This window comes from Rhamphochromis longiceps, linkage group LG12, assembly GCF_057381845.1.
Source record: "Rhamphochromis longiceps isolate RC_006_pf linkage group LG12, R_longiceps_female_GT1.1, whole genome shotgun sequence".
Classification (NCBI taxonomy): domain Eukaryota; kingdom Metazoa; phylum Chordata; class Actinopteri; order Cichliformes; family Cichlidae; genus Rhamphochromis; species Rhamphochromis longiceps.
Genome location: NC_140568.1, coordinates 7880990 through 7893644, shown reverse-complemented (window position 1 = coordinate 7893644; position 12655 = coordinate 7880990). Strand labels below are relative to the sequence as shown.

General features: G+C 40.2%; 1 long non-coding RNA gene across 1 annotated transcript; it reads right to left on the bottom strand.

Moving 5' to 3' along the window:
* Positions 1–7774: 7774 nt before the first annotated feature.
* Positions 7775–8397, bottom strand: LOC146656783 (uncharacterized). Its single transcript, XR_014914208.1, has 2 exons — positions 8322–8397; positions 7775–8174 (listed from the first exon to the last, which is right to left on the bottom strand). It is a non-coding gene; the product is annotated as an uncharacterized LOC146656783 (long non-coding RNA).
* Positions 8398–12655: the final 4258 nt, after the last annotated feature.

The following is a 12655-nucleotide window of genomic DNA, read 5'->3' as shown; positions in this document are numbered from 1 at the left end:
CCTACACTACTGTGCTAGACAGCAATATCACAGAACAGTGAACTCTTGGCACACACAAAAAATCCCCAGTGTAATCAATCCTCCACAGCAATGAAACACTGGATTATTGGGTACAGACACTCTCTTGTAGCCAAAAGGTCAGAGGGTTAGTCCTTTCCAAAGCTATCAAAACATCATTTAGCAGGGCAGCGGCAAACAGTGTCTGAAAAGTGACTTTTCATAACCACTGTCATACTTATTAGATATTAAATTTACAATTGTTTTCTTCTCTGTATTGTTATCCATTCAGAACCAATACAATTATCCTGATAGATGCAGAAGGGAATGTGATCTTCACAGAGCGCACCATGCTTGACTGTGACACAACCAAATGGAGCACCAGTTCTTTCCAGTTCAAACTGCAGGAGTGAAGACACAATGGAGGAAACCTACTCTGTGCCTTTCTGCATCATCTCTCCTTCCGTTACCTTTTCCTCACCATCTCCTTCAGCTGAGCCTCATGTGACCACAAAGACTCATCAGCACTTTTTTTATTCAGCTAGTCACTAGCTGCCTCGTTAACATCAGTTTCATATATTTCTTACTTTTGATTTAATTTAAAGATGTATGCTAATTTTTTAAAAAAAAGCAAAGATGCCAAAGGACATTTAGAGTTTTGTAGAGGAAAATATTTTACCTACATGTCATGAACCTTCTCAAAAATTATAGATTGAATGTAATTTGGTAAATATAAGATTGGTGTGATGCCATTTTCTGTCATGAACGCTAGACATTGTGGCCCTTTCACACACATGGCAAAAGACAGGAGATGATCTGTGTTAGGCACATTACATGCAGTACGTTATGACTGGTTCTGACATTAGTGGTTTTAAATACAGCTTGTCTGGGTGAAGTGTAGAAAAGCTCGTCTGCGGTGCATGAATACATGCTTTTTGGTGTCCGATGTAACCTTCCATCCATGATTTACATTTTATGCTCTATTTTCAGGCTGCAGGCTAAAATGGCATCCTATGACAAGTCATAGGGTCACATATATTTTTCTAGAAGATTTAAGTTCACACGAGTCATCACCAGGATTACTGGCTACTTTGTAAGTTTCTGATTACCCTTTCATTGGTGTTTAGGTAATTTTGCGTCACAGCATCAAATGTTTCAATGCACTGTTAAATGCACTGGATCTTGAAAAAACAGCCTGAAAATAAATAACAGTTTATCCAAACACCTCTCTTTTTGATTGTTGCATTATGATTACGGATACAAAATAACTGTCAGGAACTATGTGCTCACACACATATCAGTATAGGCCTAGGAAGCTGGCTCCGCTGCTTCCTGTATGACTCTAGGATTTACCCACATGCAGGTGACGTATGAGTAATGTATTTATTAATGTGAAGAAAGCTTTTTGTAACCAGATTGAACCCATGGTTAATTTGACTTCTGTTCCCTAAAAAAAAAGAGTTCAAACTTGATATGATTTGTGAGTAATATGTACATATGTATTTTGATCTTTTGTTAGTTTTTTCCATTTAAAATCTCCCTATGGTCATTTAACCAGTATCCCTGATTTGCAGTGTTATGCCATTGTATGTACTTTAGCTGACCTGCAACTGTTTTCAAACAGTGACCCCTCCTGCCTGTGTGGAATATTGCACCCTTCAGGATGTACCTGAACATTTGGTGTATTTAAAGATTACCTTCTTATTTTTTTAACCAGCAGAATGGGCACTGGTATCTTCACATCAATGTTTTAAAGCAATACAGCATCTAAAGAGGTGTAGAGAAGTATAAATCTAGACAAGTACAAATAGAATACCAGTGGCACAGCATTAAAAAATAATGGGGTTTTTTTATCTGATTAATTTCAGCTGTGAAACAAATTTGTGGTTGTATTACCATCACTCCATGTTTATAGGCTGTATGTAAACATCTTTATAGTTTTCTTCATATACTGTGTGCTGTAAGCATCCACCAGTCCCAGAATTAGCACTCTCTGCTAAAGGCAGCAAGAGTCCACTCGACAAAACCAAAGCATGTTTTGTAAGATTTTGCATCACTGATTAAATATATCTGAATTTATTGATTCATGCAGGAGGTGTGTAGCACATGCTCACTTTAATGTTATGTTATAATTTGGTTGCTCTTCCCATTTTTAAAAAAATTATCCTTTTTTAATGCTTGTCGGCTACCCCTTGTAGTCAAAGTGTGCATAAAGGGATTTCATGCAATATCAGGAGTTTCAAAAATGTGAACCATCCCACTGGATGGCTTCACATTATGTGAAAATGGGGGAGGGGGGATTCCAGTTATTCAATGGGACGCCGTTTGTAAACTGAATGATGCTGGAATTAGTAGCAACATTTTTCCACATTTAGCTCAAAGCCTTATTAAAAACATGTTTTTTCAAGTCATTTTTCACAATATTCAAATTTCCAAAGAGGAATTGGAAAATGTTCTTTCCCTGAAAATGTCTTTTACTGAAGCTGCATCTATCCTCTCCATCTCAAGGCCTACTCTGTAAGACTATTATAACAAGTAAGTTATACAGTCGCTTACATTTAATGCTTCATTGAGCTGTATGTTTAAGTGTAAAAGAAAACCAAAGATCAAAGACGACACAGTTCAGTGCCAGTTAGCAAAGATGATGCATTTTGTCCTTTGGATGTATCATATTGCTGGTCTCTGTCAGCCTCTGTGGACCTTCACCACCATCTGCACCACACACGAGGGCTTGAGCCCATATTCAGATAGAGATGCAGAGTCGTTCACCAATAGCTTCCCAGCGACAGTCAGCCGGACTTCAGCCATAAGATATCCTACACACACAACAGAGGACAGAGATGAACCTCACAAAATATTTAAACATGTCAAAAACTATTATGTCAGGTTCCCTGAACACCACTGAAGATGCACACATTTTAAACACACTCCTGTGTCCAAAACTCAGCAGTGACAACAAAGTTAATATTTCAAAATCATCCTCAGTGCACACCTTTTCCCCCACTGTGGTCAAGATGCTCTTAGCTGTTTGGTTCCTCCTGCTCAGGATTTCTTCAAAGGAAAAAAGGAAACAAAAAGCAGTTTTAAAAGTTTTTTGTTGGTGGTGTTTTTGACTTTCAAGCTCAATCAAAGCAGAAAAAGACTTCAAAACAAATTCAATTGAATGGATGGGTTGTCATGATTCGTTGTGTGGCAGGCAGGAGGAGGACCCAAAATGCAAAACTCACAGACACGGGGATGAACTCAAAAATTACAGCTTTAATGCTGGAGAGGCAGAACGTAGGAAATACAAAACTAAACTGGGAAAACTAAATACAAAGCTCGCCAAGAAACACAGGGAGGAACACACACAACATGAGGGAGAACGCGACGCCGAACAGAGGAAGACGCAGACAGAAATACACAGAGGGTTAACGAGGAAAGTGGGAACACACGGGGAACACAGCTGACACAGATAACCATAACGAGACAGGGCGGGGTGAACATAACACTGACGGGAGACGGGCAGAGTCAAACAGGAAGTACACAGAGGTTCAGACAGGAGGAGAGAGCACGGGGAGAACACAGACATAACAGGCTGGGGAAAACATGGAATAAAACACGAAAGGGGACAAGGGCTCATGAATACATAGAGGGGCACACAGGGGGTGAGAGTCACAAAGGGAAAGCACACAGGGAACAACATAACAGGGCGACTCAGGAAACATGGCCTAAATAGGGAACAAAATACAAACATACAAGAAAACTAAGAATACTGGGCCAACATGGCCCAGGACCATGACATCACCCCCCCCATAAGGGCTGGCTCCAGACAGCCCAAACACAGGAAAACAAAAACCAAACAGAAAACAACCCAGGGCGGGCGGCGGGGGCCCAGGACGGAGGGCTCGGAACAGAAAACAAAAACGAGCAACAGAAAACACAGGAGCACAAGACCATAGTTCAAATAAAGTTCAGGGGGCCGACCCAGAGCCCACCGGCACAAAAGTTCACGGGTCACACGGTCGGGGGGCCGACCGGGCGGGTGGCACAGGTGACAGAGCTGGTCCGGAGGCCGGCCGCGCGGAAGGCAACGGCGGCGGCGAAGGGGACGACTGAGCAGTTCAGGAGGCCGGCCGCGCGGAAGGCAGCGGCGGCGGCGAAGGAGACTACTGAAGCAGAGTGAAGCTGACCCCCCACCCACTTGAAACGTAAAGGCAAATAGGCGGAGCGGTTAGTGCTACGTTTGTGCAGATTTGTGCAGGTAAAATTAGCGTTCGTGCTGCTACGGTTTCCGAGATATTAAACTTTATTTTATAGGTCATTCAAAGGTCACCATCCCCCCAGACTGCTCCAAAACAAACCAAAATGGTCTACTTTTTTAGTGCTACGTTTGTGCTGATTTGTGCAGGTAAAATTAGCGTTCGTGCTGCTACGGTTTCCGAGATATTAAACTTTATTTTATAGGTCATTCAAAGGTCACCATCCCCCCAGACTGCTCCAAAACGGGCCAAAATGGTCTACTTTTTTAGTGCTACGTTTGTGCTGATTTGTGCAGGTAAAATTAGCGTTTGTGCTGCTTCTGTTTTAAAGATATTAATGAAAATGTAAAGGTCAACCAGCCCCCCCACATTACCCAAATCCAACAAAAGTGGTATCAAACGTTTGTGCTACGTTTGTGCTGGTTTGTGCTGCAAAGATTTTCGTTTGTGCTGCTATCATTTTAAAGATATTAATAACAATTTCTAGAGGTCATCAGAGGTCAACCAGCCCCCCCACATTAATTAAATCAAACAAAATGGGTGTCAATCAACTGTGCTACGTTTGTGCTGGTTTGTGCTGCTAAAATTTTCGTTTGTGCTGCTTCTGTTTTAAAGATATTAATGAAAATGTAAAGGTCAAAAGGTCAACCAGCCCCCCCACATTACCCAAATCCAACAAAAGTGGTATCAAACGTTTGTGCTACGTTTGTGCTGGTTTGTGCTGCAGAAATTTTTGTTTGTGCCGTTATTATTTTAAAGATATTAACAAAAATTTCTAGAGGTCAACCAGCCCCCCCATATTAATGGAATCAAACAAAATGGATGTCAAACGTTTGTGCTGGTTTGTGCTGCAAAAATGTTTGTTTGTGCTGCTAACATTTTAAAATGTTTAATAAAATAACGTCTTGATGCGTGCTTAATCATCCAGGTAAGTAAATCCCAAAAGGTTGATTCTGTTCATCTGGACATTTTCAGTTGGAGAAACGTTTCGTCACTCATCCAAGTGACTTCTTCAGTCTCAGCTGACTGCAGGTTTCCCCAACCTTATAAACAGTACATTTGCATAGTGAAGGAAACTAGCGCCACTGAATGAACAATGTGCCGGGGGGTTAATTCCATGATTGTTAGTATGCAAATTCTTATGACCACTGATCAATGACAACTAATCAAAGCCTATTGATCAATGGCAGTGAGTACCATTCACAGAAAGTGGGGAATGGCTACAATCACAGCATTGTAGGATGGCGAAAGATGTACCCTTGGGCCCCCCTTCTCGATCCAGAGATGGTCAGCATCCTGACAGCCCGATGGACGAAGCTGTCTCGCAGTCTGCTGGTTCTGCCCTGGAGGCTCTTCAGTATCCTTCCTGATGGCAGCAAACTGAAGACGCTGTTGAAGGGATGAGTGGAGTCACCTGTAATGGAGACGACCTTCCAGATGAGGCAGGTGCAGTAGATCTCCTGGGGAGGGAGGCAAGAGAGGTCCCCACAATGCTCTCGGCTGCTCTCACTACCCGTTGTCATTTTTTCCTGCAGAACCCAATGCAGGAGTCATACCACACAGTGATGCAGCTGGTGAGGATACTCTCAACTGTGCCTCTGTAAAAGGTGCTCATAATGGGGGTTGAATCTCTTGTGCTTCTCAGTTTGCAGAGGAAGTAGAGTCACTGTTGGTCTTCTCCACATTCAGGGACAGGTTGTTGTTGCTGTACCACTCTGGCAGATGGTTAACTTCACCCCTGTAGTAGATCTCGTCGTGGGTCAGCAGAGTGAAGAGAAGGGAGCTCAACACACATCCTTGGGGAGCCCCCGTATTCCGTGTTCTTGGGCTGAAGGTGTTGCTGTTGACCCGTACTGTCTGCTGTCTTCCTGTCAAGAAATCTAGCAGCCCGTTATACAGCAAGGTGCTGATCCCCAGCAGATCCAGTTTGTGAATGAGTTGCTGGGGAATGATGGTGTTGAATGCTGAACTGAAGTCTATGAACAGCACTCTGACATATGAGTCTCTAGTGTTCAGATGTGTGAGGGCTGAGTGAGGGGCAGTTGAAATTCCATCATCGGTTGAGCGTTTTGACCGGTATGCGAACTGAAATGGATCCAGGTTGGGGGAAAGCAATAATTTGATTTGATGCATGACTAACCGTTCAAAGCACTTAACTTAATAATGATGGAGGTGAGTTTGACAGGACGGTAGTCCTTAAAGCAGGAGATAGATGACTTCTTGGGTTCAGTAATGATGGTGGAGAGATCTCCACACACTGTCTGGGGATTGTGTCACCACGGTCTGTAGAGTGGGCTTGTAGTCTGTGATGGTTTGTATTCCTTGCCACTGCCTCCAAGTATCTCTGCTGTCGCTGAAGCTTTGCTGTAGCTGATGCCACGTGACAGGTTTGCCCTTGCTGTTCTTAGACTCACCTAATTCCCGGCTCTGAAGGCTTGCATTTTTCAACTTTAGAAGCATTTAAACCTGACCTGTGAGCCATGGTTTCTGATTGGCCCAGACAGTGATAGTCCTGGTCTCTGTGACATCATCGATGCATTTTGGGATGTAGGCAGTGACAGTTTCTGTATATTCCTGAAAGTCTGTGGTGTTGTCGTGTGTGGCGGCCTGTGGTGGAAAAGCAGTGCCTCTGAGGACCCTTCTGGCCACACCTGTACCTGCTTACGAACTGGTTTGGTGACTTTGACCAGGGGCCTGTGGGAACCCATGGCACACCTAGATTTCTGCCTGTACTGACCCTTATGCAAAATAGGTGGAATTAAGACAGTTCCAAAAGCAAACACAACTGATCAGTGCTGAGAGTGGTCCTGTTGCTGAGGTTGGGATGATCCTGTAATCTCTTATGAACGACCTCCAACGCTTCTATGACTGGGATGCAAGTGAAGACAGATGTAACATCTCTCTCCACTGTACATGTACTGTTTATAAAATTAGGGAAACATAACCTGCACAAACAAAATAATTTGCAGGACAAATGTTTGACATCAATTTTGTTCGATTTGAAGAAGGTAGGGGGGGCAACTTCACTCACGGGTGTTTATAAGGTTGGGGAAACCTGCAGTCAGCTGAGACTGAAGAAGTCACTTGGATGAGTGACGAAACGTTTCTCCAACTGAAAATGTCCAGATGAACAGAATCAACCTTTTGGGATTTACTTACCTGGATGATTAAGCACGCATCAAGACGTTATTTTATTAAACATTTTAAAATGTTAGCAGCACAAACAAACATTTTTGCAGCACAAACCAGCACAAACGTTTGACATCCATTTTGTTTGATTCCATTAATATGGGGGGGCTGGTTGACCTCTAGAAATTTTTGTTAATATCTTTAAAATAATAACGGCACAAACAAAAATTTCTGCAGCACAAACCAGCACAAACGTAGCACAAACGTTTGATACCACTTTTGTTGGATTTGGGTAATGTGGGGGGGCTGGTTGACCTTTTGACCTTTACATTTTCATTAATATCTTTAAAACAGAAGCAGCACAAACGAAAATTTTAGCAGCACAAACCAGCACAAACGTAGCACAGTTGATTGACACCCATTTTGTTTGATTTAATTAATGTGGGGGGGCTGGTTGACCTCTGATGACCTCTAGAAATTGTTATTAATATCTTTAAAATGATAGCAGCACAAACGAAAATCTTTGCAGCACAAACCAGCACAAACGTAGCACAAACGTTTGATACCACTTTTGTTGGATTTGGGTAATGTGGGGGGGCTGGTTGACCTTTACATTTTCATTAATATCTTTAAAACAGAAGCAGCACAAACGCTAATTTTACCTGCACAAACCAGCACAAACGTAGCACTAAAAAAGTAGACCATTTTGGTTTGTTTTGGAGCAGTCTGGGGGGATGGTGATGTCATCAGCAAAAAATATAACTTTTAATATCTCAGATACTGTAGCAGCACAAACGCTAATTTTACCTGCACAAACCAGCACAAACGTAGCACTAAAAAAGTAGACCATTTTGGCCTGTTTTGGAGCAGTCTGGGGGGATGGTGACCTTTGAATGACCTATAAAATAAAGTTTAATATCTCGGAAACCGTAGCAGCACAAACGCTAATTTTACCTGCACAAATCTGCACAAACGTAGCACTAACCGCTCCGCCTATTTGCCTTTACGTTTCAAGTGGGTGGGGGGTCAGCTTCACTCTGCTGACGACTGAGCAGTTCAGGAGGCCGGCCGCGCGGAATGCTGTATTCATCTAGAACAGCTATAAGCTGCTTAGCCACAACCTTTTCTAAAATCTTAGAAATGAACGGTAAGAAACTCACTGAAAAAAAATGCTACTAATTCTAATTTTAGTAGTACCAGAGACTGCTTATGTATAGATCCCTGAGTTATTTCCTTCATCCTTACATGTAGGCCTGCATAAATACAAAGGAAGGCAACTATATCATATCTTGAAAACTTAGCTAAACCAGGAAAAGTGCAAATATGTAAATATAGCAAAACAAATAAATAAATGTAAAACTAATAAAACTAAATATTTATCTCTAACATACTAGTTATAAATGGACACAGCATTTAAAAAGTACAGTGTTTCCTTGTGATGTAGTAGGTTAGAAATCAGTTGAAGTTTAATTATACGAGGACAGGACATTAGAGTATACTCAAAACACGAGCAGATGTATGCGTTACCTTCCAGCACTATCCATTATTCATCTGATCAGATAGTAAATTGATTGGTGTTCCTGGAGAAATTCGAGGTAGTGCAGAACCACACAGGCTTTATGGGAAGTTGCCGTGGGCCGACCTCTTTCAGCCGACCATCAAATTAGCCAGAGAAGGATTCCCTATTTCTCAACTCCAAGGTCAACACAACTCGGAGACTGTTAAAAATGACAGAACCCTGTTGCTTCGGTATGAAATACACCCACAATGTGAGTTCAAAAATATGAGGATCAAATGATGATTGTTTTCTCTCACTATGTTTGTCTTTTAAGACGTTTTATTCATATATAACTGGGAACCTGCTTAAAAGCCATGATTTTGTCAAATTTGAGAAGCTGGATAAAAACTTTGGAGATGATTGCAGAGCAGGGGGCAGATGTGTTTTACATCAGAACAATAAAAAAGGATTTAATCACTGACATACAGCAAGCAGGTATTGTCAGACAGGTTTCATCCTGCTCTCTTTTCTGACCATTTTCTATGTCTGCCAAGCACAATGATCTAACTACAAACAAACAAAGCAATTGGCTCTGTGAATATTTGCTATGATCCCTCACAGGCTACACTGTGAGTTGTCTGGATCAATTAAAAGTATTGATTATAAGATGCGTTGTGTTCAGTTTTGCTCAACAGATTCATTTGTTTCACTGTTTTTGCTCAGGAGGAAACCTCACACTGGAGGACTCGGCCTCGTGTAAAGTTACAGTGACTGATGCGTGGAATATGTCTTTGGGAGAATACCAGATGTACTTCCCTCTTCCCCCTGCAGGAGGAGCCCTCCTCACCTTCATCCTCAACATCATGAAAGGTTCCAATAGACACAGACTGTTGAGCTGCTGCTCATGTACACTTTGAAATCACAAAATCACAAACTGACATTTTCTTGAAATCTTAATGTGTTGAGCTGAGCTGTTTAATTTAATAACTGGTTTAGTTATGGCTTGAACAGTGGTGGAAGCAGTATTTAGATCTGACTGGAGTAAAAATAGCAACATTCCAGCACAAAACACTAAATATAGATAATATATTTAAGTGAAGCTCCTGGTTTCAAAAAATGATTATTATTATTATTACTAAATTGATGGTTATTTCAAACTAGAAAAAGGCATAAAATTTTAAACAAATAAGTATCAGAGGTTTTTGAACTCAAATCTCTTTAAGATTCAGCTTTAATTTGTTGTTTGTCTTTGTCTCTCATTATTTTCTCTAATGCGTTTGTTTTTGCAATCACAGAGCTTTGCAGACAATATATGGAGCTTGATCAGCAATACTCATGATCTTCAGTATTACGGCATCACATCGTATTTGGAGAGCATGGGTACCACACATGTGTCTGTGCTGACCGAAGATGGATCCGCTGTGTCTGTCACCAGCAACATCAACCACATGTCAGTGTCTGGATGAATCTGTTTTACTGTTAGGAAGCAGCTATCAAAAATGTGTCTTCCTTTAAAACTGAAAGATTGAAAAGGTTTAAGAGATTATTTTTAGAAGCTGCTTTGTAAAATGTCTCTACTTGTATGTGTTGTAGATCATTTAGCATTTTGTACTTACAGATTTGGCTCCAGATTCCTCTCTCCAAGCACTGGAATCATCCTCAATGATGTGCTGTTTGACTTCTGCACAATATCTAATTTTGGTAAGGGATCAGCTGGATACATTTTACACTTATGAAATACAAGCATAGGGCAGAGCAATGTTCCTCACAGCAGTGGAGGAAAAAGAAATAATTGACACTGTACACATGTGCAAATATAAAACATCTACTGATTGTAATGATATTTACATGAAAATCGTCAAGAAGGTCATAGAAAGAATTGTAGGACCTCTAACATATATTTGCAACTTATCATTTGAGACGGGAAAAGTTCCAAACAAAATGAAAATAGCTAAAGTTGTGCTGTTGTATAAAACTGGGGACAGACACCATTTCACAAATTACAGGCCTGTTTCTTTACTTCCACAATTATCCCAAATCCTAGAAAACCTGTTTAATAAACGATTAGACAAATTCTTAGATGAATATAAATTACTCTCTGACAGTCAATATGGATTCAGATCAAAAATATCAACATCTCTGGCATTAATCGAATCAATTGAGGAGATTACGAATGCTATAGATCAGAAACAGTATGCAGCTGGAGTATTTCTGCATCTCAAGAAAGCATTCGACACAATCAATCATGACATATTAATTAATAAACTGGAACGGTACAGGATAAGGGGGGTTGTACTGCAATGGGTGAAAAATTATTTAAGTGACAGGAAACAATTTGTGAAGCTGGGTGTCCATTCCTCATCATGCTTGGACATTGCTTGTGGTGTTCCACAAGGCTCTGTAGTGGGTCCAAAATTATTTATTATTTATATAAATGATATTTGTAAGGCATCTGATATATTAAAATTAGTATTATTTGCAGACAACACAAATATTTTTTTCTGGGGGGAATCTAAAGGAGCTGCTGGATAGAATTACTTCAGAAATGTGCAAAATTAAAAAATGGTTTAACAGGAACAAACTATCGCTAAATCTAAGTAAAACTAAAATAGTCTTATTTGGGAATTCCCTTAGAAATGCACAAGTGCAGATTCATATAGATGGTGTGGAAATTGAAAGAGTACTTGAACATAAGTTTCTTGGTGTGATTTTAGATGATAAATTAAACTGGAAGTCTCATATAAATCATATACATAACAAAATTTCAAGAAGTGTTTCATTTTTGAGTAAAGTAAAACTCATTCAAACTGTTTTCTAAAAGAGAACGGGGATACAATTTGAGGGGGGAATTGAATTTAAAACATCCTTGTGTCCGTACAACATTAAAAAGTTTTTGCATCTCTGTGTGTGGAGTGAAGCTGTGGAACAGACTAAGTAAAGATATGAAGCAATGTCCAAGCATGGCGCAGTTTAAAAAGCGGTTTAAGGATATGGTTTTTGCAGGATACAGGGAGGAGGTAGAGATTTGATAGGGTGTCCTTGTCCAATATTTTCATGTGTGCGCGGGTGCACGGGTATGCTGGTATGGGTATATATATCTGTAGGTTGTGTATCCTTTGAGGTCTTACTGGGGTTATTGAAAATGTGTATATGTGTATGTATGGATAGAGAGAAATATATATATATATATATATATATATATATATATATATATATATATATGTCATATATGCAAATACAACAATGAGAATAAACCACATGTTTGTTTCTTTAAGGATTGCCATGTGCCAGACATTCATATATATGACCCTCAAGCTCCCAGGCCTCTGGTAGAGGACCCGAGCTTGAAGGATAAACCGCCCGCAGGGGCGTGCTGGGTGGTTTTTTTATTTTTTTATTTTTATATATACACAGTTTAAAATTAGTTTAAAATTCCCAATGACATAAGGTAGCAGCAATGTATTTGAGTAAAATATATAAATAACCAAAACAAAAAGTACTTTTAAAAATTCATCTAAGATGCCATTTTTGTGAATGCATAAAGTCAACATGTTGTGTAAGAATGTGATCGGAGTTTAAATAGAAATTAAATTAAATTTAAGACAGCGTGCAATCCCAAATTGGACATTTCTGTAGATGACCAAAGTATGCCTTAGATATAATAATGTATTTATTTCTTTTACCAACAATCAGTCCACTAACCGATGAAAATAAATCTTTTTTGCACACTAAGCATTGGAGGACCTACATTTAAGAAGAATGTACTTCAACCATAGTCTAACCATATGAC